The 26,563-nt window shown below is 38.8% G+C and overlaps 1 protein-coding gene and 1 pseudogene across 2 annotated transcripts in view; both read right to left on the reverse strand.

The window, feature by feature from the left end:
- Positions 1-4,638, reverse strand: part of LOC139041543 (tigger transposable element-derived protein 1-like) — a 47,154-nt pseudogene extending 42,516 nt beyond the window's left edge.
- The window catches only part of TAFA2 (TAFA chemokine like family member 2), a 417,981-nt gene that overhangs the window by 333,960 nt on the left and 57,458 nt on the right, over positions 1-26,563 (reverse strand). The gene's annotated exons all lie outside the window — the stretch shown is intronic.

Below are 26,563 nucleotides of genomic sequence, written 5' to 3' on the forward strand. Positions count from 1 at the left end.
AATCTTACTTCTTGCTGCATGTGCTTCAGTTCCTCTAGGAAAATGCTTCAATACAAAGAAATATCATAAAGAAAAGAATAAAGGTTTAATGAAAACACTAAGTCGAGTCCTAAATTCAGACATCATCCAAAGAGTTTTCTGGCGTTTGGTGTTTGGGAAGGTGGAGGAAGAGGCAAAAGGCAAGGGATGCTTCAATGCTGTCAGATCTAAAATCTGCCTCAGATCTGACGTGTTTGGGAAATTAAATGAAAGCACAGGAGAATCACCAAAGATGACACTCTGGCCTGCTTGCTGAGTGTCTGGAGAGAAACAGTGAACTTTTCTTTAGTATATTCGCCTTTAATTTACATGAAAAGAGAAGCTATTTCTCCGACACTTACCCTGAACTTCCTACTGTGCAGACAGCTGCCTCATTTGCCTTTCAGCAAATTAAAAGTTAAAATAGCTTCACCATCAGAAGTAGCAGCAGCAATGGAGAGACTTGTAAAAGAGCTTCATTTTACTGCAGTAGAGCATTCAACTTCCAAAGGATCCCAGCTGCCGTTTGACTCCAACAAAGAATCTCTCAAGAAATGCTCCCCTTCCTTTACTCACTCTCTCTGCTGCTCCCTCACTGGCCAAGGTCAAGACCAAATCCCTAACAGCAAAGATTCTGCTTTCTTAATGCTCCCCATGCGTTGATTTTTCTTTCAGAGTCTTATACTGTTAAGACTTATCCTCTATCCATCACTGATGATAAAAGTAACTAACAAAAAGTTGAAAGCAAAACAAAAATTTAGGTCACTCTCCACTTTGGGCAAAAGTGTAAAATATCTCCAGTATTTTCTGAAAAATATTAAGAATAGGGACCAATCAGAGTGAATAAAGCTACTAGAAAAAAGCTGGACATCATTTGTTCAAAATGGCAAAAGGCAAAAAAGAAAGAATTACCAAAGGGAGCATCAAATAAGTGTTCCCAGAGTCCTAAGTTTGGCTGGCACTTTACTTTTCCAAATAAACCAAATTCGGATTCAAAAATGAAAATAAAGTAGCGAATGCTGAAGAATTTTTAAAGCTATATTTTCTTAATTTTAGTCTAGGGACCTCAATGTTTTCAGGACTCTGGCTTAATGAACTAACGTCATTTTCCTACGTAAGGTTTGCATTCAGAGAGGAGACTGGAACAGGAGGCCTGGAAGGCGAGTGTTTTCCTTAGGATGACCGGACTTCGTAACTCTTCTGCATTTGGATTTTCCTGAGAACAAACTCATAACAACCAACTCCTCTCTCCTCACTTAGCATGGAAAAGCTCACCAGTTCATTTGTTAAAATCTCATGGAGGACTGAACAAAAAACGCTACTAAATAAAACGGAAATTACTGCAGTATTTATTACATTAATATTATCATTAGTACCTGCCAGAGGCCAATAAAATTATCTTCTCTTTTTCCTATTTTGCTCAAGAAATCATAAAGAGTATTGCCTAAAGAATTCACTCTTTCATTCACTGTCTTTTCATGGCTTGTTTTTTGCCATATTTTGAAAAGCTATACAAAAGCTTTTAGCATGTTTCAATGCTTTCTAATGTGTAACAAAAATTAAATTGTTTAGGAAATGCAAAAATCATAACGCTCAACAATTAAAGATATTTTGTTAAACCAACAAAGAAAATTTTATATCATGAGTCAGGCTGCTAAAAACCTCCAATTAGTAAAACTTTTAATAACAACATAAATTATTACCATGGCCAGGAACATTAAATGTGTGATCAGATTTAATGTCCACAGCAATGCTATGCAGTGGCGCTTGTCTTCCTATTTTACAGAAAGGCAACATGGATTGCTCAGCTTCTAAATAGTAGAGCCAGCCTTTGAACCAATGTCTACCCAAACCCAAAGCCCAGGATTTTAACCGCTACTTAACATTACCAGGCATATTTATATCAATTGTCACTATTGGAATTGCACAGGTTGTTTTTCTTGGTATGATTGATAACTCTAAGACTCTCTGAAGAGTCCTCCAAAAACTTCATTTTTATTTGTGATTTTTGTCCTAGTTCTTAAAAGGGACATAATTCTAATTCAAGGACATCATTTAATTGAACAGGAGCTGATTGAATTATGGATTAGTCGAAATACAGTGTGATTTTGGTCATTAAGACCAAGGCTGATTTCTGAAACTAATACAACACTTTTCTTTTTAAATATTTTCTTGAAATACTGACCTCCTTTGAGTCACTCCTCTCCTATAATTTGGCTATTTTCCATTTTTATTTTATTCTCAAATCTAGAAGAGAAACTAATAAATTCATCCTGATCAGAACATCATCAAATTGAGGGCTACCCAGTTATCTTCCCATTTGCACCCAGACTGTGTATGACCCCCTCCTCAGGCCCCTGTTTCCCAGTTTATATATCAGATCATCCTCACGCTGCTGCAGAAGGCCAGTATTTCACACTGTACTGGGTTTTTTTTTCAGTTTATGACAGCATATTACAAGAGCTATGGTAAGATTTCTACAGTTCATGAGTCTCTAGACTTGGATCAAGCCAGGCTGCTGCTGAATCTTTTTCAGTTCTTGTTAGCAGGGGCTGTTGTAACTAAACGGAATATATGAAAGGTACAGTGCCAGATCCAGATTGCAGATCATAAACTCAGGAGGGCAAGAAATACCACTTTTTGCATACCTCAGAGATACTGCAGGTTGGGTTCCAGACCACCACAATAAAGTGAGTCTCACAGTAAAGTGAGTCACATGAACTTTTTGTTTTCCCAGTGCATACAAAAGCTACATTTATACTATACTGTAGTCTATTAAGTGTGCAATAGCATTACGTGTAAAAAAAAATGTACAAACTTTAATTAAAAAATACTGTATTACTAAAACATGCTCACCACCATCTGAGCCTTCAATGAGTCGTAACCTTTCTGCTGGTGGAGGGTCCTGCCTCAATGTTGATGGCTGCTGACTGATCAGGGTGGTGGTTGCTGAAGCCTGGGGTGGCTGTGGCAATTTCTTAAAATATGACAACAATGACGTTTGTCACATCGATTGACTCTTCTCTTCAGGAACGATTTCTCTGTAGCACGTGATGCTGTTTGACAGCATTTTACCCAGTTGAACTTCTTTCAAAATTGGAGTCAATCCTCTCAAACTCTGCAGTTGCTTTATCAACCCAGTTTATGTAATATTCTAAATCCTTTGTTGTCCTTTAAACAATCTTAATAGCATCTTCACCAGGAGTAGATTTCCCCTCAGGAAACCACTGTCTGTGCTCATCCATAAGGAGCAGCTCCTCCTCTATTACAGTTTGATCGCGAGATTGCAGCAACTCAGTCACATCTTCAGCCTGCACTTCTAATTCCAGTTCTCTTGCTATTTCCACCACATCTGCAGTTCCTTCCTCACTAAAGTCTTGAACCCCTCAAAGTCATCCATGAGGATTGGAATCAACTTCTTCCAAACTCCTGTTAATGTTGCTATTCTAACCACTTCCTATGAATGTTCTTAATGACATCTAGAATAGTGAATCCTTTCCAGAAGATTTTCAATTTACTTTGCCCAGATCCAACAGAGAAATCACTATCTATGGCAGCTATAGCCTTATGAAATGTATTTCTTAAATAAGAAGACTTAAAAGTCGAAATGACTCCTTGATCCATGGACTGCAGAATGGATGTTGTGTTAACAGGCATGAAAACAACAGTAATCTCATTGTACATCTCCACCAGAGCTCTTGGGTGACTAGGTGCACTGTGAATGAACAGTCATACTTTCAAAGGAATCTTTTTTTCTGAGCAGTAGGTCTCAACGGTAGGCTTAAAATACTTAGTAAACCATGTTGTAAAGAGATCTGCTGTCATCTAGGCTTTGTTTTTCCATTTATAGAGCACAGGCAGAGCAGATTTAGCATAATTCTAGAGGGCCCTAGGATTTTTGGAATGGTAAATGAGCATTGGCTTCAACTTAAAGTCACCAGCTGCATTAGCCCCTAATAAGAGAGTCAGCCTGTCCTTTGAAGCCTTGAAGCCAGGCATTGACTTCTCCTTTCTTGCTATGAAAGTCCTAGGTGGCATCTTCTTCCTACATAAGGCTGTTTTGTGTACAATGAAAATCCGTTCTTCAGTGTGGCCACCTTCATTGATTATCCTAGCTAGATCTTCTGGAGAACTTGCTGAAGCTTCTTCATCAGTGCTTGCTTCTTCACCTTGTACTTTTATGTTATGGAGATGGCTTCTTTCCTTAAATCTCATGAACCTACCTCTGCTGGCTTCAAACTTTTCTTCTGCAGCTTCCTCACCTCTCCCAGCCTTCATAGAATTGAAGAGAATTAGGGCCTGGTTCTGGATTAGGTTTTGGCTTAAGGGAATGTTGTTGCTGGTTTGATCTTCTGTCCAGACCCTAAAACTCTCTCCATATCAGCAGTAAGCCTGTTTCACTTTCTTATCATTTGTGTGTTCACGGGAGTAGCACTGTTAACTTCCTTCAACAACTTTTCCTTTGCATTCACAACTCAGCTAGCTGTTTGGTGTAAGAGGCCTAGCTTTGGGCCTGTCTCAGCTTTTGACATGCCTTCCTCACTAAGCTTAATCACTTCTAACTTTTGATTTAAAATGAGACTTGCAATTCTTCCTTTTACTTGAACACTTAGAGGCCATTATAGGGTTATGAACTGGCCTAATTTCAATATTGTTGGGTCTCAGGGAATAGGGAGGCCCCAAGAGACAGAGAGAGACAGGGGAGCAGCCAGTCAGTGGAGCAGTCAGAACACACACAGCATTTATGAAGTTCACCGTCTTATATGGGCATGGTGTGTGGCACCCCAAAACACTACAACAGTAACATCAAAGGTCACTAATCACAGATCACCATAACAAATATAATAATAATGAAAAAGTGTGAAATATTGACAGAATTACCAATCTGTGACACAGAGACACAAAGTGAGCAAGTGCTGTTAGAAAAATGGCACCTATAGACTTGCTCGATGCAGGATTGCCACAAACACTCAATTTGTAGAAAAACATAATAATATCTGCAAAGTGCAATAAAGTGAAGCGTAAGAAAACCAGGTGTGTCTGTATTGATGTTTCCATAACTGTATGATGGAAACGTCATCTCAGTTAATTTAAGGATGCATCCTCTCATCTACCTTCACCTGCCCTCCCCATAGTCCTTGTTTCCCAAGGTTATATCTGGTTTCTGCCCTGTGGAGGGAGCTTAATTGTACCACAACCCAGAGAGTAGGGAGTGAATCTGACCCTCAAAAGCCATTTATCTGCAATGGTATCTACTCAGACATCCAGCTTCCTTTCTTGTCCTTGATCAGCGGCCCAAGGACAGAGTGTTCCTCCATGCTCATCCACAATAGCCCCATCACTTTCAGATGCCTCAGCTTCAGTATAATCATTTGACTCTGTTGTTCTCTGCATCCTCCTCTCACCTAGCCTCCCAAATAAACTCAAGTCAAGGGAATAACAGAAAACAGCATGGAGAGGGGAAGGATGCAATAGCCAATGTAGGAAAACAACATCAATCACATTTTTAAATAAAATTAGATGTCAGTTCTTTTGTCTGTGTCTGAAAAAAAAATGAAAATAATTGATCAGACTTTCACAAAATTTAGAGGATATTCCAATGGCATTGTTCATAGACATAGAACAAACAATCCTAAAATTTGTAAGGAAGTACAAAAGACCTCAAGTAGCCAAAGCAATCAACACAGAAGAACAAAGCTAGAGGCACCACACTTCCTGATTTCAAATATATTGTAAAGCTATAGCAATCAAAAGAGCATGGTATTGGCATAAAAACAGACACATAGATCAATGGATCAGAATAGAAAACACAGAAATAAACATATATATATATATGTGTCAACTTATACATATATATATATATATATATATATGGTCAACTAATTTATGACAAAGGAGCCAACAATACACAATGGGGAAAGACAGTCTCTTCAAAAAACGGTGCTGGGAAAACTGGATAGCCACATGCAAAAGAATGAAACTGGACCACTATCTTACATCATACACAAAAATTAACTCAAAATGGATTAAAAACTTCAATATAGACTTGAAACCATAAAACTCTTAGAAGAAAATATAGGCAGTAAACTCCTTGACATAAGTCTTGGCAATGATTTTTTTTAATCTAACATGAAAAGCAAAGGCAACAAGCAAAAATAAACACGTGGAACTACATCAAACTAAAAAGCTTCTGCACAGCAAAGAAAACCATCAAAAAATGAAAAAGCAACCCACTGAATGGGAGAAAATATTTTCAAATTATATAACTGATAAGGGGCTAATATCCAAAATATATAAAGAACTCACACAACTCAAGAGCAAAAAAACAAATAAGTGGAATAAAAAATGGGTAGAAGATCTGAATAGACATTTTTCCAAAGAAGACATACAAATGGCCAATAGGTATATGAAAAGATGCTCTACATCATTAATCGTCAGAAAAATGCAAATCAAAACCACAATAAGATTTTACCCCACATCTGTTAGAATGGCTATTATCAAAAAGATAGAAATAGCAAGTGTTATGAGGATATGGAGAAAATGGAACCCTTGTGCACTGATGGTAGGAATAGAAATTGGTGCAGGAATTCCTCCATACTAGGAAAACAGTATGGAAGTTCCTCAAAAAACTTAAAAATAGAACCACTTTATGATCCAGCAATTTCACTTCTGGGTATTTATCCAAAGAAAATAAAAACACTAACTTTTTTTTTAAATGATGCAAGCAGGGACTTTCTAAAGGGGTTCTGGGAAACTTTTGCTCCCCTGATTTAAAAAAAAAAAAAAAAAAAAAAAGGAGGGACCAGCCTGGTGGCATAGTGGCTAAGTTCTCATGCTTTGGCAGCCTGGGGTTCGCAGGTTCAGATCCCGAGTGCAGGCTTACACACTGCGCATCAAGCCATGCTGTGGCAGTGTCCCACAAACAAAATAGAGGAAGATTGGCAGAGATGTTAGCTCAGCGCCTATCTTCCTCAAGCAAAAAGAAGATTGGCAACAGACATTAACCCAGGGCCAATCTTCCTCATCAAAAAGAGAAAGAAGACACATAAGGAAAAGCTCCTTCCCTCCCTGTTTGGGGCACTGGCATGAGGATATGATCTAAGGGGCCAGTTCTCAAACATAAAGTGACAAGCTCAAGGACCAAACGTTGATGTGATGAAGAAGGCAGAGCAGAGAGGAGGAAAGAGCTGGGATTCTTCATGACCTCAGAGATGTGCCACCCCAACTCTGCCCACTCTTAGTGAAATGAAGGAAGTGTTTTGCTGACCTGCTTGGGCCATTTTAATCAAGGACTTGCAGCCACAAGTGAGCCCTACTGACCACATTGGCCAGAGACGGCATTTATAGCCAGGCTTCTATGATGCTTAAAACCGTTCTCTTGGTTTGGAGGTGAGGGAGTTGGGGGTGAAGGGCGAAGACAGCCTCAGTGCCCCTTCACTAGAGACACCTTGCCAGCCCTAGACTGCATGCACTGGACTATTACATGTGAGAACAACTTCTACCCTGTCTAAGCTGCTTGTCTCCATTTCCCTGACATCATCTCCTTCCTGCCTGTAAGTGGCCTGTGTTGTGAAACAAGAACAGTAAGGTGTTAGTCCTTCGAACGTGACACAATAATACTAAAGTTAGTCTAGAAAAAAGATGGGGGAGCCAGCCCCGTGGCCAAGAGGTTGAGCTTACATGCTCTGCTTCAGCGGCCCAGGGTCTCACCAGTTCGGATCCTGGCGACGGACCTAGCACCGCTCATCAGGCCGTGTTGAGGTGGTGTCCCACACGGCAGAGTCAGAAGGACCTATAACTGGAATATACAACCATGTACCGGAGGGCTTTGGGGAAAAGAAGGAGGAAAGAAAAAAGATTGGCAACAGAAGTTAGCTCAGGTGCCAATCTGGAAAAAAAAAAAAAAAAATTTGGAGGATATGTTTGGAAGTCTTTGATTTCAAATGTGTGCTGTGTAGTTTACCCAAATTTCCCTTTGAAGGATGGAGGAATACCTCAAAAGAGACAGGCAGCCATCTTCTAGAGCAGCAAACAGCAAGGGGCAGGAGGCCCACCTGAGCACAATTAGAGGCGACACATCTCAGGCATGAAACAAGACCTTGTGGTCAGAGGAAACACAATGGTTCTAAATACAAGTCCACAACCAACCATCACAACGACAGACACTTCTAATGATGGGTGTTCTTTTGGAATTAAGCTGCTCTCGTGTGCTCGACTCCAGACAATATGCTTTAGACTCTGGGGTGAGTAGGACCAGGGATTTCTTTCTTTATTTAACAGTGGTTAATTCTTCCAAACATTTATCTGTGAAAATGACAGGGATTTGGGAATAACGGCATTTGCAAATTTAACGTCATAAAACTTTTCCTCTAATTTTGAGTCCTTGCCCCTTTCTTCGGTCCATGGTGAGACACAGACTGTAAGCTTTGCTGCTGCACCCCAACACCTAGAGCGGAGTCTGGAAAACAGCAGGCACTCTCTAGGAGAATCAGTCACAGAAAAGGACGCTGTTATGGACTGAATTGTTTTCCCCCAAAATTCATCTGTTGAAATCCCAACCTCCAGTCCCTCAGAAAATAACCATATGGAGATAAGTTTTTTGAAGTGTTGATTAAGTTAAAAAGTGGTCGATGGGGTGGGGTTCTAATCCAGTGTGATTGGTGACCTCATAAGAAGAGGGGCCGACCCGGTGGCATAGTTAAGTTCACAAGCTTTGCTTCAGGCCCAGGGTTTGCAGGTTCAGATCCCGGGCGGGGAGCTACACATGGCTCATCAATCCATGCTGTGGCAGCATCCCACATACAAAATAGAGGAAGACTGCCACAGATGTTAGCTCAGGGCCAATCTTCCTCACACACAAAAAAAGAAGAAGAAGAAAAAGAGACACCAGGAATGTGTATGCACAGAGGAAAGACCACACAAGGACACAGCAAGAAGGTGACCTCTGCAAGCCAAGAAGAAAGGTCTCAAAAGAAACCAAACCTGCTGACACCTTGATCTTGGACTTCTAGCCCCCAGAACAGTGAAAGAAAAAGTTTCTGTTGTTTAAGACCCCAGTCCGTGATATTTTGTTACAGTAGCCCTAGCAAACTAAGACAGATGCAAATAAATATCTGTGTTTCATTACAAAATAGTATTTCCAAATTCTAAAAACTGCCAGTTATTTTTGTAAGCTGAAAATCCGATCCCTTTTATTGGTTAGTTCTTGGGTTTGTTTGCATCTTATACATGCCACAGTATATTGGTATTGTACTACGTTTACAACAATTCACAATAGCTTTAATTTTGCTATCCTAACATGCTTCCAATTTTGTTTTCTAAATATAACAAACTGTATTTTAGGAAATGTGTTTAAGGAAATAAGATATTTAGATCTGAAATTCCACATACTGACCCCAAAAACCCACATCTTTCTAACAGATATATTTAGGCTGATTATCAAAATGCTTAGCAATTCAAATGTTTCAAATATCTAATCTTTATAAGGTTTAAATACTTTTACAGAAAAAATTGGTTTCAGCTGTTGTCTTTTTTTTTCTTTGAAAAATAGATGGGGGCCAGCCTGGTGGCATAGTGGTTAAGTTCATGCACTCCACTTTGGGGCCTCAGAGTTCATAGGTTCGGATCTCAGGCGCGGACCTAGCACCACTCGTCAAGCCACACTGTGGTGGCATCCCACATACAAAATAGAGAAAGATTGGCATGAACGTTAGCTAAGCAACAATCTTCCTCAGGCAAAAAGAGGAGGATTGGCAACGGATGTTAGCTCAAGACCAATCTTCCTCATGAAAACAAAAATAGATGAAATATAATTAAAATGATGGCATGAAAATGGAGTAGAATGATTCTTACATTTCCTTTTTTATGTGATAGGCACAGATAATCTGGGAATGAGCTTAAAAAATGTTTTTCAGGTAACATATAATCTAAAAGTGTATTGATAATATAAAAACAGTAACACGGTATAGCCTGCCATGTCAACTCTTAAAATACAGTTAAATACTGAATTTCCTTAATATTCATATATTTGGGGAACTATTTCATCTTTATTTTTTCTCTTTGTACCTCAGGTGCACAAAGTTGGATTAATCATAATCCCTGGCTCAGAGCATACTCTTATCATTGGTAACTCTTTCACTCACTTTTATTCATTCATTTATCAGCAATTTTTAATAAGGTAATAAAGAATGATGAACTTCCCCATCCGAAAGGAATAAGAGGACTCTGATTGCAATCAGTCCATGTGGTCACTTCACACGACACCCCTTTGATTCCTGGACCCGAGGCAACCGCCACACTGCATCCCATACCCATGATCCCCTTCATTTCCTGTTATATAGAAATATTACATTTATCTGTATTTAAAGAGATACTTGAGTTTTTAACTTTATAAAAATGGTATATTGTATATAATTTTTTAGAACTTGCTTTTTTATACTTAGTATTATATTGGTAAGATTCAACGATATTTGTAAATGCCGTACTTCACTCAACCAGTGTGCCATATTTTATTGTGAATATATCACAGTTTGCTCATCCACTCTCCTCCTGATATGCATTTGGATGGTTTCCAGATTATTCCTGAAATAGCACTAATATGAACATCTCGTATGTGTTTTCTTTTGTACATGTAACCGAGTTTATTGGATACCTAGCAGTGGAATTTCTAGGTCATAGGATATATGAATGTGCAATTTTTTTCCAAAATTTTCAATGTTTTAAAATGATCGCACCAATTTGCATGCTGACCAGCAATGAACATCTAGTGGATGTGCATCCTCTCCAACAATGGATATTATCAGACTTTTAACTCTTTTGCCAAAAGAAGAGTATAAAATGATACTGTACTATGGTCTTTATTTGCATTTCCATGGTCACTAATGGATGTGATGTGATGGAATAAACATCTCTTCACATGTTTGTTGGTCATATGAGTTTCTCTTCTGTGAAATGTCTATTAAGGACTTTTGCTCATTTTTCTTACTGATTCATAGATGTTTTTGGGCTCTTGACACCAATCGTCTGTCAGCTGTGTCTGTTGTGAATATCTTCCCCTAGCTTGTGATAAGACCTTTCATTTTCTTTAGGTGGCCTATGGATGAACTAAAATTCTTAATTTTAATGTAGTCAAACTTACGTCTTTTCTTTCGTAGTCAACATGTTTTATGCCTTATTTAAGGAATATTTTCCTACTTCTAGGTCTAAAATATATTCATCTAGATTTTCTACTAACTGTTTAAAGATTTGCTTTTAACATTTAAATTCTTAATCCATCTGGAGTTGGTTTTTTTATATAGTGTGAGGTAAGGATCTAATTTCATTTTTTTTTTTGACACAATGAACCATTTACTCTTTAGGCATCAATCTCTAGTTATAAGAAATTATTACATGATTCTAAAATAAATTATCCCTAAGTTCTGATATTGATTACTTACATAATGCTTTCCTAAATGAAAGAAAATCTTGCACAGTAGGAACTGAAGTTGCTAATTCCATCATACACAATAAGAGTGATCATAAAAAGGAGAGAAACATGAAGGTAATTTTTCTGACAACTAAGCATGCCCAAGCCCCTCACCAAGGCATATTTAAAAATCTATTTTGACTATTTTGACTGAAACACACAAACTCACGCATACTCACACCAGACACAGAAAAGAACGGCAATGCAGAAAAGGCAGAGTACAATCATTGTTCCACTTATCAACTTCCATGTCCATTTTTGCATGCCTACTATGACTTAATTTGTTTTATAGTCATAAATATTAGTTATTTTGAATTCTGCTCTAAATGAAATTGAGTTAACCTCTACCTTATATATAACTAGGTCACAAATAAAGAAATGGCAAACCAAAAAGTAAATTAATTGCCAAATATCCACTATCTCAGAAGAGCTCTTGTTTCTCTACCATCTTACTCTGTAAAAGTGTTTAACTTCCAATCCATTTAACAAACATCTATTAAGCATCTACTATAGGCAAAGATAATACAAAGAACACAAATTTGCTCCATAATATAATCAGGGGGCCATAAATAAATTTAAAATGGGACCAACTATGATAAGTTATATAATAGAAGTACCCACAAATGTTGATTGAGTTCAATTATATTCATAATTACTAAGCACCTAAGAGGATATGGTCTTGTACATTCCAATGGTCTCATTAAGCAGGCATTTTTGTCTTTCTTTTTAAAGAGTCCATTTAGTAATTTCATGATGTTGAAATTAGAACATTGACTTAGAACAGAACAGTCAACAGCAGTAAAACTTGTTAGGCAAAATCCATTTCCATGTGTGCCTCAGACCATAACGTATATGCTAGCATAAAAGATGATGAATGTCGCCAACATACTGGATGAAGGCTTTTCTCCAAACCTGAGAGAGAAGAGGAAGAACTCAAGAACAGGGTCTTTCCAAACTCTCCCCTCCTGAAGTATATATAGTCAGGCAGTTCTATCCAGGTCTTCGTGGTAACTCCTCAGTTGCTAGGCTTTAGGTTTCCACCTGAAGCAACAGCAGGACCAGCTCTACATAAAACTATGATATTTGTAATGCCTGCCCTAGGTCTTCTATTTTCCTGCCTTATCTGTTTCCCACATTCCCATGGCCGTTATTCAGAACGTCTAGGGGAGCAGCCCATCCAGCTCTTCCAGTTCCAATGGAGGCATCATGATTTCTATGAACTACCCAAGGTAAATTCTAACTCTGCCCACCACTCCTCCCACCTCAGGGTTCTACTCAGTATCACATCCCCTGTGAGCTTCAGGATGTCTTCCAAGGTAATCCCAACTTAATCTCACAAACAATGTACACCAATATGAGAAATTTAGAGAGGCCCCATCCTCCCCAGGGGAGCGGGGGTAGTGAATATAATCATGAGGCTTTCAATTCGGGTAGGAAAAAAAGTATGGTGTCACAAAAATCTAAAGAAAATCTTCTGCACTTATAATCAAGGGACCTCAGATCAAGTCTAAAGTCCACAATAATTTCTGTATGAGATTGAGCCAGTCATTCAAGTCTATTGAGACTGAGTTATTTAATCTACTAAATAGAAGAAATAATAATGAATTCACATGAATGCCGTAGAAAATTATGTGAAGTATAAGATAGTATTTGTAAATGATAAAGTGATCTAAAATATAAGTGATTTTCATTTCATGGCAATGAGAAACCACCAGGGAAGGTATTTCATTAGACATCCATCAAGACATTCTGTAGTAACACCTACTTTACCCATGCTAGGAAGAGGACTGCTGACAAATTTGTGGGAGAGGGCAGGGATAATTTTCAAACTCATGCCTTTGTTCAATCATTGACTCATTCATTCAGAAAAAAAGAGTGAATATGAGGCACAGGAGATACAATGATGACCAAGGTAGAGATGGTTCCTGCCCTCATGGGATTATATTCTTTCCATGGTCGAAATAGCTAGAAAATGTGGAGACAGTGCAAGCACAAGCAGGACCACCAAATTCCCAGGTGAGATCACACTTAGTGAGATGGGTGTCATCTTTGTTTTTTGCTTAAACAAGGGAGGCCATGCTATCTGATTTACTTCATAAATCAGTCTGTGAAACCAGCATAATCTTAAACCATATGATCTGCTTCATCATTCTCAACCAGCAAAAGACAAAGGAGTCTAGATGAGACTTGAGATTTTCATAACAGAAAGCCTCTGGAATATTTCTACACTTGAAAAAGTAGAGTATCTGCTTTCTGCTCGAGCGACACATCAGCTCCTTGATAATAACAGCTGACACTTGGGCTCACTAGGCTCTAGATGCTGTTTTAAGCAGATGATATCCTGTCTCATTTAACCATTACAACTCCATGTAGTAGGTACTATTATCCTGCCATTTTATAGATGAGGGAAATAAGGCAAAGAGAGGTTAAGAAACTTATCCTTATCACATGTATTTTTTGATGCGATCTAGGCTGTCTGATTGTACAGTCCAATCTGTATCCACTGTGCTCCACTGCCTCTTTATAGATTCCTCTCAATAGATTGATTGATGGTTATAACACACAAAGGATGAGAAACCACTGTTCAACATAATCACAGCCACCCTTGAACTCATGGGAAGCACTGGGTACTTCGAGGAGCACCATCCACATAGGCTTGATGAGAAAGGCTCCCCTACCCCACCCCAGGAGTACGCTGTACACAAACAGCATAATCCCTCACAGTGACCCGTATCGCCCTCATTAACCACACTGTTTCTTACAGCCTTTCTGGCGTTGCTTCTCCACCAAGGAAGGCCCTGTCCCTCCCCTCTTCTCCTTTCACCATGCACAAAACCACTCATCATTCAGGCCCAGCCATATCCTCTTTGAAGCCTTTCTGGGTTCTTCCAACTACCTCAAGCATCTTCTGTCTCTTCTTTGAACACCTACTTTATGTTCAGTTTACATTGTGGGCACTTTGAACTACTGCTTAGCATTTGCTTACATAACATTTTGTGTTTTACCAAACACATTTATTTCCTCAGCTCCATGGAAGTTCATTGAGAAGAGACAATAGTTTCGATTCTCCCTCCTGGCTGCACCACTCGCCCCCAATACACACAGACACACACACAGTCCGCACCTCAGGTAGTACTAAAAGCTCAATAAATACTGTTTGGACAGTTGGTGGACTGATTGATTAATCTATTGAATAAATATTCGCCTAAACTTAAATAGCCTCTAAGATTTTCCACACTCAGACGTAGATGCACAAACCATGTGTGACCCAGTGAGATAATGGACTGAAGAAGGGGATAAAAAAAAAGCTTTCACTGGGAGATTACTCTAAATATAAAAATCACACGAAATGGAAATGGATAAGGATTCAATCTGAAAAGTTTAAAGGGAGAACTGGCTAACTGGAAAAGTAAGGAAAAGAAGTAGTTTTATGTATTTAGCATTAAAGCACCTTCTCAGGATCTGAAAAATCAAAAGCTTCTCTCCATCAATTCTGTCATTTTCCTTCAGAAGATGTAATACACCTCCCACATTTCAAGTGCATCTTCAAATTCGCACGGCTTGCTCCTTCCAGTTTACTTCTTCCTTCTGCTCTCCCTCTCTCACACACACCCCCACACACACCATATTTCCTGACTTCTCACCCCCTCCAAAAGAAAATCACCTTTTGACTATGAAATACTAGCTCTGAGTCATCGAAACAGAGCCAGAGAAAGATTCGTTCATTAACTTGGGCTCCCTCTGCTGGGTCTGCAGCAGTAAAACATACAACTCTGTAGAATTGGAGGTTATAGAACTCATTCCCGACAGAATTTCTCCTGTTTTAGCCAAAATGAAACTTACTATCCAGCAACATGTAACCATACGAAAGCAGAAAAGATTTAGGACTTGGGTAAATTAGTAACAATAAATCAAGACAAGGGGTTTTTAAGAAACTGCTACACCTCAGTGTTTTTTGCCCCTGCTTATTTTCATTTGTAGAAGAATGGTGGAACTCAGCAAGGGATCTCAGAGACTGCAGAGATAATGACATAAAACTGTAGAGAAGAAAATATCACGTGAAATCAGATCTGGATTACATATGTGTTTGTTAGAAGCAAATGCAGATGAATATGACCGAAGGCCATGCAAAGACTCTAAGTAAGGTTTGTGAGGAAGAGAAGAAAAGGCAGCAGCTTAGGTAGTATTACTGAGGTATTACAAATCAAAGCTGTTGATAACATCACTGAAATATCCTAGCAAACCTGATGATATCGAGTGTATTGAGCCTACACAGTCAAACGCAAACCAAGAAAATCACAAGGTGCATTCTCGTTTACTAAAGATAATGGAAATATAACATACATCAAAATGGAAATGGTAGATATTGATTCCTGTTAAAAGGAAATATTATTTCTCATCTAATTGATTTCGTGCTTATTATAAATGAGAACGGTTAAATTGAGCTAAAACAAACCATCAGACCAGCAAAAAGAATGAAAATAGATCTAAGACCTCTAAAAATCTGGGAAACACTGGCCATAATATAATTCTTTTTCCTTAAAATAGACTAGTATTCTGCAATAAATATCTTAAATCAGTCCCAGAGTGATTTTGTAGAATCATCAAATACTCAAGGAATTGGATATTTCAGGGCCTCGAAATCCAGGCCCTGAGCTTTTCTCTCCAGAGTCCAGTAGGGATAAGGCAGAAGCTCAGGTTGCTAAAGACTGCTGGCAGCTCTCTGGTCTTGCCAGTCCATCTCCCTTCTCCACTGTCAAATACTTAGCTGCCATAAAGTGTTAACCAAGACTCCAGCCATGACTAGCTACAAAATTTGCGGTGCCCAGAGCAAAACGAAAAAGCAGAGCCCCTTATTCAAAAAGAATGAAGAATTTCAAGACGATGACAGCAGAGCAGAGAACCAACCACAGAAACCTTTCTAAGCACAGCCCTTCTAGGTGCAGGAGGGCCCTACGTGACTCCGTAGGTGCGCACCCACGAAGCCCTTCTACGTGCAGGAGGGCCCTACGTGACTCCGTAGGTGCGCACCCACGAAGCTGGCCCTGCTCTAGCCCTAGGTTAGTTGGAGGTTAGCAACAATAATAATGTCTTCATGGGCCCATCACCCCAAACTCTCACAGACAAAGACGGTAACCTCGTCTTACCATCCTCAAAGAATGTCCTCTGCAAGAGAGGCATCTTTACTAAACCAAACGTGGTTCGGTTTAGGTCCCCAAATGCACACCGGCACCTGTTAATAGTGCATTTTTTTTCTGTCTACCTAAGTTTGGTTTTGGAGACAGAGCCTCTGTTGAGAGAACCTAAGATAAGTCATGCAGAGTTTCTTCTTTCCCTTCCAGTGAGGGGCTGTATAATTTAAGTGGTTAAAAACACATCCTCCAGAGTCAAACCGCCTGGAATCCCACCTCCACCATTCAAACCCCATCTCCACCACTGACCATCTGTGTGTCTTTGAACAAGTTGTATAACTTCTCTGAATCTCTGTTTCCAAAAGCAAATCATAATAGTACTGCTTCATAGGGTTGCTTACCAGGATATATGAGGCATTATTTATAAAGAGTTTAACTCAGGGCTTAGCACATAATAAACGATGGATTTGGTATCATCATTACATAATAAAAAAATTTTTCAAATGTATTAGAATCTGGATCACGGAAAACCAGCTGACCGTCTATGAGCTGCCTGGTATTTAAAATCCAGTTGTGCTTAGTGTGGTTTAATGGATTGTCTTATATAAAATAACTTCTGGTATAGCTCCCATGTTCTCCAGATTCTTAAAGGTCTTCATTTACTCATTTATTTTATAAACATATATCAATTCTTTACTCTGTAATAAGCACTAGGCTGGATATTAGGGATGTAAAGACTAACAAGATTAAATTTCTACTCTAAATGAGCTCACCAACCAGACACTTAAATGGATAATTTTAATACAGCGTGTCAAGTGCGACGACTATTGGGAGACAATTCTCCAAGGATCTCTCCTGTTTCTGCACTTTCTGAGCAAAGGCATTAACAGATATTTTGTTCCAGTCTGGCTCTTCAGGAATATTTGTATACCAAACATCCTTGAAAGATACAGTGGCCAGATTTGTTTTCTGCCAGAATGATAAAGATAACGTGTCCTTCCAGGGCAAAGTTTAGGCAGGTTTGCTAGCAGCTCCCTTTAAAAGACTGAGGTTTCTAAAGTTTGGAATTCCTCAATTGTGCCACAAACCTACTGTGTGCATATACAAGGAAAAGGTGGATATTCCATGCAGAGGGAACGGAGGCATGAAACAGCATCAAACGGATGCATAAGTGTGAACAACGCAGTAATACCAACAAGGAAAGTACGAGATAGGAAGTGGGGACAGATGAGGCTGGAGAACAACACAAGAGCAGAAACTTGGGGGGATTTATGAGCCAAGTATAAACTTATCTCATAATGATTGTTTTGCTAATGATTTTTCACCATTATGGCTCCTGAAAAAGTACACTATTTTTTGAGATAATCCTTTTTCACTAGAGCAACTTTTTTCCCCCAAAATCTACTACATAAGTATAAGAGATGATATACTGATATTACTGTCTTATGGAGACACAATCCCCAATTTACTTGACTTACCAGTTTTCAGTCAGAGAGTATCTTACAGAATACATTTGAATTAAGTACCACATTTGAATGAACTCAAAAATTTTCTTTGAGCTGGGGAAAGAGAAAGCATCAGTCTGTTGTGTTCACACACGGGCTACATCATCATGGTGTCACACATACGTGTTTTTGGGTTTGTTTTGCCCTAAAGGTGTTTTCCTACACAGTCACCTCTAAAGTGAAGCTTGAGTACAAGATAACGATGAATCCAAAAAAGTTGAAGAATTGGTGAAGAAAATGGGGCAGAAAGAAGATCGCACCTTCCAAAGAATGATTCCAATGCATTCTTCCTCCAACATTCACGACCCACTCCCAAGTCTTTTCTCCCTCCTTTGCTAAGTATAATAAACCTTCATTTTATGTAGTAATTGGGATTACTTACTTTCAAATTGCTGTTTATTATTTATATAAATCTGTTTTCATTGTTGCATTGCTTTTTCTACGTGTGACAGCTGTTTAGGTGTCTTAAGTTGAGATGGAACTCATAATTTTCTCATGAAAATTAAAGGATTTCTTTAACTTTCAGTTTTTCTTTCAGCAACAGGTTTTTCAAAAATGAACAAGTCACTTAAACAAGAGATAAGTGTCCTTTGAATTTTGTGGTATGCTCTGAGGAGACAAGGAACATCTTCAGCAAAAGAGCATAGGACAGCAGTTATGACCCAGTGCTCTCAAGTCGGGAGACTGGGGTTAAACCCTGGCTCTGCCACTTACCAGATTGTCACCTAGAGCACGTAGTTTCTTGCGCTTTAGCTTTCTTCTCTGTACAATGAAGGGAATAATAGTTCTGATATCATACTGTTGTGAAGATTGAAAGATACTCTATATTGCGCACTTAGAAGAACACCTACTACCTAGTAAGTATTCAATTCAATGTTATCTGCTATTATTATTATTCCCTTCACATTTGTGGCTTCTGCAGATCACTCTGACAGCAACATGGAGAACAGATTTTGGTATCAAGATGGGCAAGAGAGAAACCCATTGGAGGCTCAATCTAGGCAAGAAAAACTAAGCAGAGAGTAAGAAGCAAGTGTGTGATGGACAATAACGCATTCCATCTTGGACCTGTTGAGATGAAGATGCTGGAGTTACATTCTTTTTTCTTCTATCTCAGCAGTTTGTTCAGATCAATTTTCTCACTCTCTTCTAGGACAAAACAAAAAATATTTAAAAGTTAAAATAGGATTACACTTTGAAATAGAAACTGCAGAATTTATAGGCTCAGGAATTTTTATTGTTTATTCAGTGTTAATCTATTCAGAGAAATGGCCCTAAAAGTCACACGCTGGTTATTGTTAAGTGTGACAAAATCAATGCACTGCTTTGAGCTCAGATAATTCATTTCCTGGGAAACTGGGAGTTTCTGAAGCAAACAAATTAGCTGGTGTTTACCCTGCCCTCCGCAAGGCCAATTATTCAACACAGACGAGAGTTACAAGTGTCTAACAGAAAGGGTTAAAGACAAACATATCCCGGTAAAGAACAGGAGGTCAACACAGGTCTAAGTGACACACTTTCTTCCTTTCATGCTTTCTTTATCCTCTTTTACCACTTATAACACATCACCATTCACAGAACTATCTCCCCACTGTTCCTGTCCCACTCACCATTCTCAACACTCCCCTCTCCAGCTCTCTCTTCCCTGCCCACCACCTCCGCCTGCAGCTGCACAGAAGGGCAGGGACTATTCCCAACTGATGTTTATGTCCCTTCTTCCCAGAATAGCATAGCATATATTAGGCGTCTAATATGTGCTTAGTAAAAAAAGAATCGTTGATGCATAAACCCACTTCCTAATGCTAAGCCACTGACTCACCCGTAACTCAAAGAGCAGTTCAGGGGATAAGATTAGGGTCACGCAATGGGTGGTCTATTATTTAAGTTTCCATAGTTGTAAATACCATACGTTGTATCTGAATCCATGTGTGCAGGAAGTTACTACAGACACATAAAATTAATTTCAGTCTCGTGCTTTATACTTTTATTATTTTCCAAATAATTCAATAAATGACATCATAAAAAGCTCTACTTTTTTACTGCACTAGCCCAAGAATGTGAATGAGACAGTCCTCAATAAATATTTAATTCATTGACTAACAGATTCCTTTGTTTTTTCTACACAGAAGCACATATTTTTCCTTTCCATTTTCTTGGATTGTGCACACAAATAAACTTTGTCCAAATGGTAGAGGAAAAATTTTCTTCTTTCTTTCGTTCCTTCAGTAGGTTTAAAATAAAAGCATAGGGTATTTGTAACAAGAGCTGCATTAACCGAAGTATTCTTCCAAGACCATGTCACTTAGTATGTTTAAAGTACATTTAAAATTCAAAGATCAAGTTATATTTCAATTCTGTTGTAACGTGAAAAGTAAATAATCTTCTCTATAAGAAAAAGTAAGTAGCAATTCTAACTCAAATAACTGTTATGACATAAGAATTAATTGAGCCTCTTTGGATAACTGTGTCACAGCATAACATCTTTATCTTTCTACACTTCACCAATACAGCGGTAATTGATGTTGGTAAAGACACTGAAGCACCTCTGTAAGTTGCTAAATTATCATCCAAATCACCAAAAATGTTTGCTTGTCATCTTGTTGTTAACTGAATTTTGCTGAATTCTAATTTGATAAAAAGTGCTAACCTGCAGAGCAGAGTTTCTCAAACTCAGAACGATAGACATTTTTGGACCAGATAATTCTTTGTTGTGAGAACTGTCCTGTGCCTTGTAGGATTCTTAGCAACATCCTTAGACTGTACTCACGGAATGCTAGTAGCACCCTTTCCTCCCACCACCCCAACACTCAAAAAGGTCTTCAGGCATTGCAAAATGTCCCCTAGGTGGCAAAACTGCTCCTGCTGAGAACCACTGCTATAGAAGGTATAGTGTGTGGCAATTCTTGAAGATCCAAAATACTATAATATTCCCTTTCCCCACCATTCCTGATAAACAAGAAGTCTCTATCTTGTGCTCTGGTAACACTCCATTAACCAGCATGTTAGATTAACCCATAAATCCCATTTCCTTGTTGTAACAGACGATAACATAAATCCAAGGTATTCATTCTATTCATGAATTCAACTCTCTTACATTTTAGCAGGTATTTTTAACAGTAAATTACAAGACTAGGGGGAGTTCTTCTGGTAAATTGTCTTCATTGTCCCAAGTGACTCGGGGGCCTGAGGGACGTTACAGCCATAGTTGTACCTGATACATAATGTCCCCCTTCGCTTTTTCTTTTACTCTCCGTAAACAAGGTAATTCATGTCTTTTCAACTGCTATCAGGAAGCCTTCAGAGTTTCTCTTGCTGTTGCTCAAACTCACATGAAGGAGGAAAAACCTTACATTTCCGTTCAAAATTAAAGTGATGAAAATGAAATACACAATTCAACAGGGGAAGGAATAAGTGAATATACAAACTAATACTGCAAATGAAGTTAGACCAGTCCGTGATGTTTTTCCTGGCTAATTCACTCCCCAGGATACATGGTGATAGGAAAATGAATGAAAATTAGGGTTCCTTATTGTATAAACTTAGGAAGTGATTATTTGCCTGTGTTCCTCATTTTGTCTCATCTGAAATTTCCCAAGCACCCACCAAGTGACAGGCCCTGAGCTAAAGACATTGACAGAGGCGAGAGCATTTCCCCACATAGAAGCATGACATGCTCCACACCATGATCTTCTCTAGGTGGCACTTGAAATACACTGACCTATATTTGCTATGTTTTCATTGTTCAGAATTTCCAACACTTATGTTTCCTTTGAGAGGGATGTACCTATTTATAAGCAAGGGTCAAGTAAGGGAAAAGAGAGGGCAGAGAAAATGGTATCTTTGGGAACATTATATTATTAAACTATAAAAATCCTTTCCTGAACAAGAAAGGGAAAATGTCAGCGGTTAGCAAACTGAAAACCTGACAAGTGATGAGCATCAACAAATTGCCTAACAAAACGTTAGCTACTGATTACAATGTTGATGCAAACCCAAGAAAAGCCAGCTGACATAAAACACCATGTTAAAACCGAAAACCTAATGAAAAGGGACAACACTGTGCAACTCATTGGCTTTTGTGGAAAGAATGTCACATAAGAAGCCATGCAAAAATATGTACTGCAGTTCACCAGAGGAGTGAGGAATTGAGAGCACCAAAGCAAAATGTCAGAGTCAGTTCCTGCTAATAATAAATAGATCACCTATCACCCCTTACATTGTAAAGACTCTTTGGGTGACATCTACACAAGGAGAAAGAAAAAAGAAGTACCGTATGGATTTTCTCTAAGCGCTTAAGCTTTTCCAACAGTAAGTATTTAGCTCCTACATATTTAGAGGAAGTTTGGTCTGTAAATCAATTATTTTATAGAAGCTTAGTAAGTCCTAGAAGTGAAGAGCTTTGGGAGTGTTACTTAGTGGCACTCCACAAAACTCTGCAAAACTCAGATGACTCTCAATTGAGCTCCTGGAGCACCCAGAGGCCAAACGTGTGCTGCACCAGATACATTATGACCAGAGCAATAGGAACACCTTTTGGTTTTAAATTTAATTCAAGGCAACAGATAAGGCGTTCACTTGGGTGTGAATTTTGTAGCAGTAGGAAAAAAAATCTATTTCCACTATCTAAAATGGCCATTTTCCAATGTCCTATCTTTTTTAAATCCTGCTTTAAAGGAACCAGATATGTTTGCATAACTCCAGTCTGAGTTATTATCTCAACGGTTTAGCCTATTAAACAAACCAAGCCACTAAGCTCCAGTTTTTGTACTTGCTATGTTCCGTTTCCATCCTTTCATGGTTTCGATGATGATGGTTCTCTGCTGGGAATTAGTGTTTTAGTCAGTGCCCTTCCCAGCTTCATGCCCAGGTGAGGTTTTTCATTGAAGAACTCTTGTAGATGCTGGAAGTATGTGTTTAGTTCACAAGACTAAAACAGGAAATGGTGTTTAAAGCAATGACTGAAGGAGAGATCCCTACACAAAACTGAATTGTACAAAAAAAGAGAAACTGAAATCTACATTGATAAAATTTTCAACATGAAATAAAATTTGTATCACATTTCATCCCGGATTTACTTGGTTTTTAAAATAAACGATTTGAGCCCATATTCACAAGAGGTTACCTTAATCTGGACTTTCCCTCAGAGTACATTTGACATTAAAAATACTACATTCTGACCACTTTTTCTTGATTAAGGCCCACGTTTAACAACAAAATGTGCATCCAGGGGACATTTTCGGAGTCTCCCCACATCCGTTCCATGTTTGCCCCAGTGTACAGTAACCAGGCTGCGCAGGTGTTGACCCCACCCCCAACTCCAGGGCTGGGCTCGGATGGGTCTAAACCAGTGATTTCAACCCCATCAGACCCAACAGCTCCATTATATAACAAATATTGTGTGATGCCTCCTTTCTATACTACACTGAAATTCATGAACAAATATAATTATCTCCATACATCATTTCAAAAATCAATATAATGCTGAAAATGAAACATAAAGTAGAAATAAAAGTAGTTTATTAAAAAAATCTGTCTCAATATGTAAATATTCAGGCATGATAATGTAGTCAAATGCCTACACCTTTCCGCGGAATCACTGTGAAATGAGACACCTACAAACACAAGTGATAAGGTATATTGCACAGACTACTCAGATGCCAGAGCGTCATCCCAATGTGATGTGATTTTTTCAGATGGGTGAACAAATCTTGGAAACATTCTGAACAAAACAAAGTACAATATTCTTACAATACACCCAATAACTACATTTCTGGACAATTCAGTATATATTAAAGTAGTTCCTCCTCACACACCCCACTTTGTGTTTAAATGTGAAACAACTAAGTTCTAAGTTCAGATGACTACGTAGAATTTTTCAGCCATATATCATCCAGAAGTACATCCACAAGATATGCAGAATGTGGAACAATTCTTTGGGGTGCAGGCCTGTCCTATGCATTAAACATGCCTGCCCCTCGCCCGCTAAATGTCAGCTTTGACCCCCGTCCCTTCATTGTGACAATGCAACATTCCTCCTAAGTTTCTAGGCATACCTTTTCATAAGTTTCCATGCACACACACACACGAGAATCAATATCACTCCTCACTAGAATCACTGGGAACATCCTTACTACAACAATTAGTTCAGGAATGAGTGTGGAACTCACGACTAAGCCAGTCAGTAGGAATATTCTTCTGGTTCTATCAAGGTCAATTCAATCTGTACAAAGCTCAGGACTTATAATGGAAATTCTGGAACCCTCTCTCCTTTTGAACAGTGAGGTATGTGGATATGACATCTGGAATTGGGCAAAACCGAATCATAGAAGAGGAAAGAACTAAGGCAAGGGGAGAAAAAAAAAGAGAGAGAGAGATGGACTCAGTCATCCTGGAAGCCTTATTTCAATTACATAAGTAAACAATTCCCCTTCTATACATAAGCCATAGTAATCTTTGTTTTTCCATTATTTACAGATGGAAGTTCTCGTCTTCCCCTTGACCTCCAAGGATGCAACATGACTCAGGGAAAAGAGAAAGACATAGCTCCAGGAAGACAAGGATCTTGAATATCTGATATAATATTGTGTCCCTGGAGCATAGCATGGTGCCTGACTGCCAATAAATATTAATTGAATGAATAAACAAACAAACATGGAGTCTGTAGGCTTGTAACATCTTCATAGCTTTGTCATGTACTACCTGGGATAAACCTGGGTAAACAAGCAGCCTCTCAGATTCCTTCCCTGTAAAATTGGGACAGAGCTCTACGTGCTCCCCTCTCCATCTTCATTTCACCACACTTTACTCTTAGATTATCATGCTTTAGCCACACTAGCCTACTTGCAAACCCTGAAACATCCCACTCTCTTTCCTGAGTCACAGCCTATACAAAGGTTATTTCCTCTCTTGGAACGCTCTTTCTCTTCCCCTTCTTAGAGCTGGCTTTTCCTGGTCCTTCATGATTCAAGGTGTCACTTCCTCCACCAGGTCATCCTTGACAACCCTGCAGCTGCGCCCACAGTGCTATCACATACCGTTAATCGCTTTCCTTTCACCTATTACAATCTACACTAATTTTGGTTTTGATTTGTTTGCTTATTTATCTAGCGTCTCTTTCACTAGAAAGTAAACTTGATGAGGGCAGGAAGTATGTCTGTCTAGTTACTCTATCACTAGCACCTAGCACATATTGTCAATATAAGATTGTCAAATGAATGGCCCCTACTTCTCCAGCTCACCTCACACCACTCAAAGTCTATATTGTGTAGCTAGCTGGGCTTTTTTTAATCCCTTCCACACACTTTTGCACACGCTATTTCTCCTGCTATGAGTCTTCTTCTTCCATCCCCGCATTGCAATACTACCTACCCCCCTCCTGATCCCATCACCCTTCCCCTGTCTATTTCTACTGTTCTTTAGGTCTTATATTAACATCACTCCTTTCCAGAAGGCCTTCTCTGGCCCCAAATATTAAGTTAAGACCCCTTATTGTCCACTGCAATAATACCATATCATAATACTAATCCCATTACTATAATAACTATTTCTTTATCTCTTTTCCCTAGTAAACTGTAAGCTCTGTGGAGGTAAGGACTGTATCTTGGTCACAGCTGCAGCCACATAGTAGGTCCTCAACAGAACCTGCTCCCTTCCCTCTTCCAGTAAGACTAGTACCCAGATCTGAGGTTGTGAGCAAGAGCATATTGCAAAAAAAGAGCCAATTTTTTCAGGTTTTTTCCAAATGACCCAAGCAAAGCCACATTCTTAGCAAAATCTGACTCCTCCAACTTGATATCAAGCAAAACGCCAGTTCTGAAGGACTGAATAGTTCCATAAATTGCTCAGCATTCCAGTGACAGGCATCACAAGATTGCCATCAGATTTATGATTTGGAAACTCAACTACTCAACAAAAGTAAAAATCCCTTCATCACAAGGTTATAGAGCCAGCAGACTGCTCCTACTACGAGGGGAGAAGATTTAGGAAATTCATTACAGATACAAAGCAAAGGGTTATTTGAAGTGAAAATAAACATTAGAAAGAAAAAAAAACATGTAATGAAAAATAGATTTTATATATCATGTTAAAACAACCAAATTAATCAAGAAAATCAGCTTTCCTTTTAGAGAGCAAATTTAGAGGTTGATTTACCGCCTCCAAGTTATTCCACGAGTGGATACCATCAGCTCAATTAAGTTAGTAACAAAGCTTGCACTATGCAATAAAGTGGAAAATCATATAAAGTGCTATTAGAAAAGCTTATCTTTTGACTGGTCAGTAGCTAGTTAAAGAATGAGGATTTACTTATTCTGTGTTGTGAACTGATAAACAATGTAACTCTCAGGAGACATCATATACCTATAGAAGACATGCATAGCTTCTTCACCCTGATTGACTTTTCTCTGCTCTCCATGTGTCTCAGGAGAAGAAAGCTCTTTTTCACG

This window comes from Equus asinus, chromosome 22, assembly GCF_041296235.1.
Source record: "Equus asinus isolate D_3611 breed Donkey chromosome 22, EquAss-T2T_v2, whole genome shotgun sequence".
Lineage (NCBI taxonomy): Eukaryota > Metazoa > Chordata > Mammalia > Perissodactyla > Equidae > Equus > Equus asinus.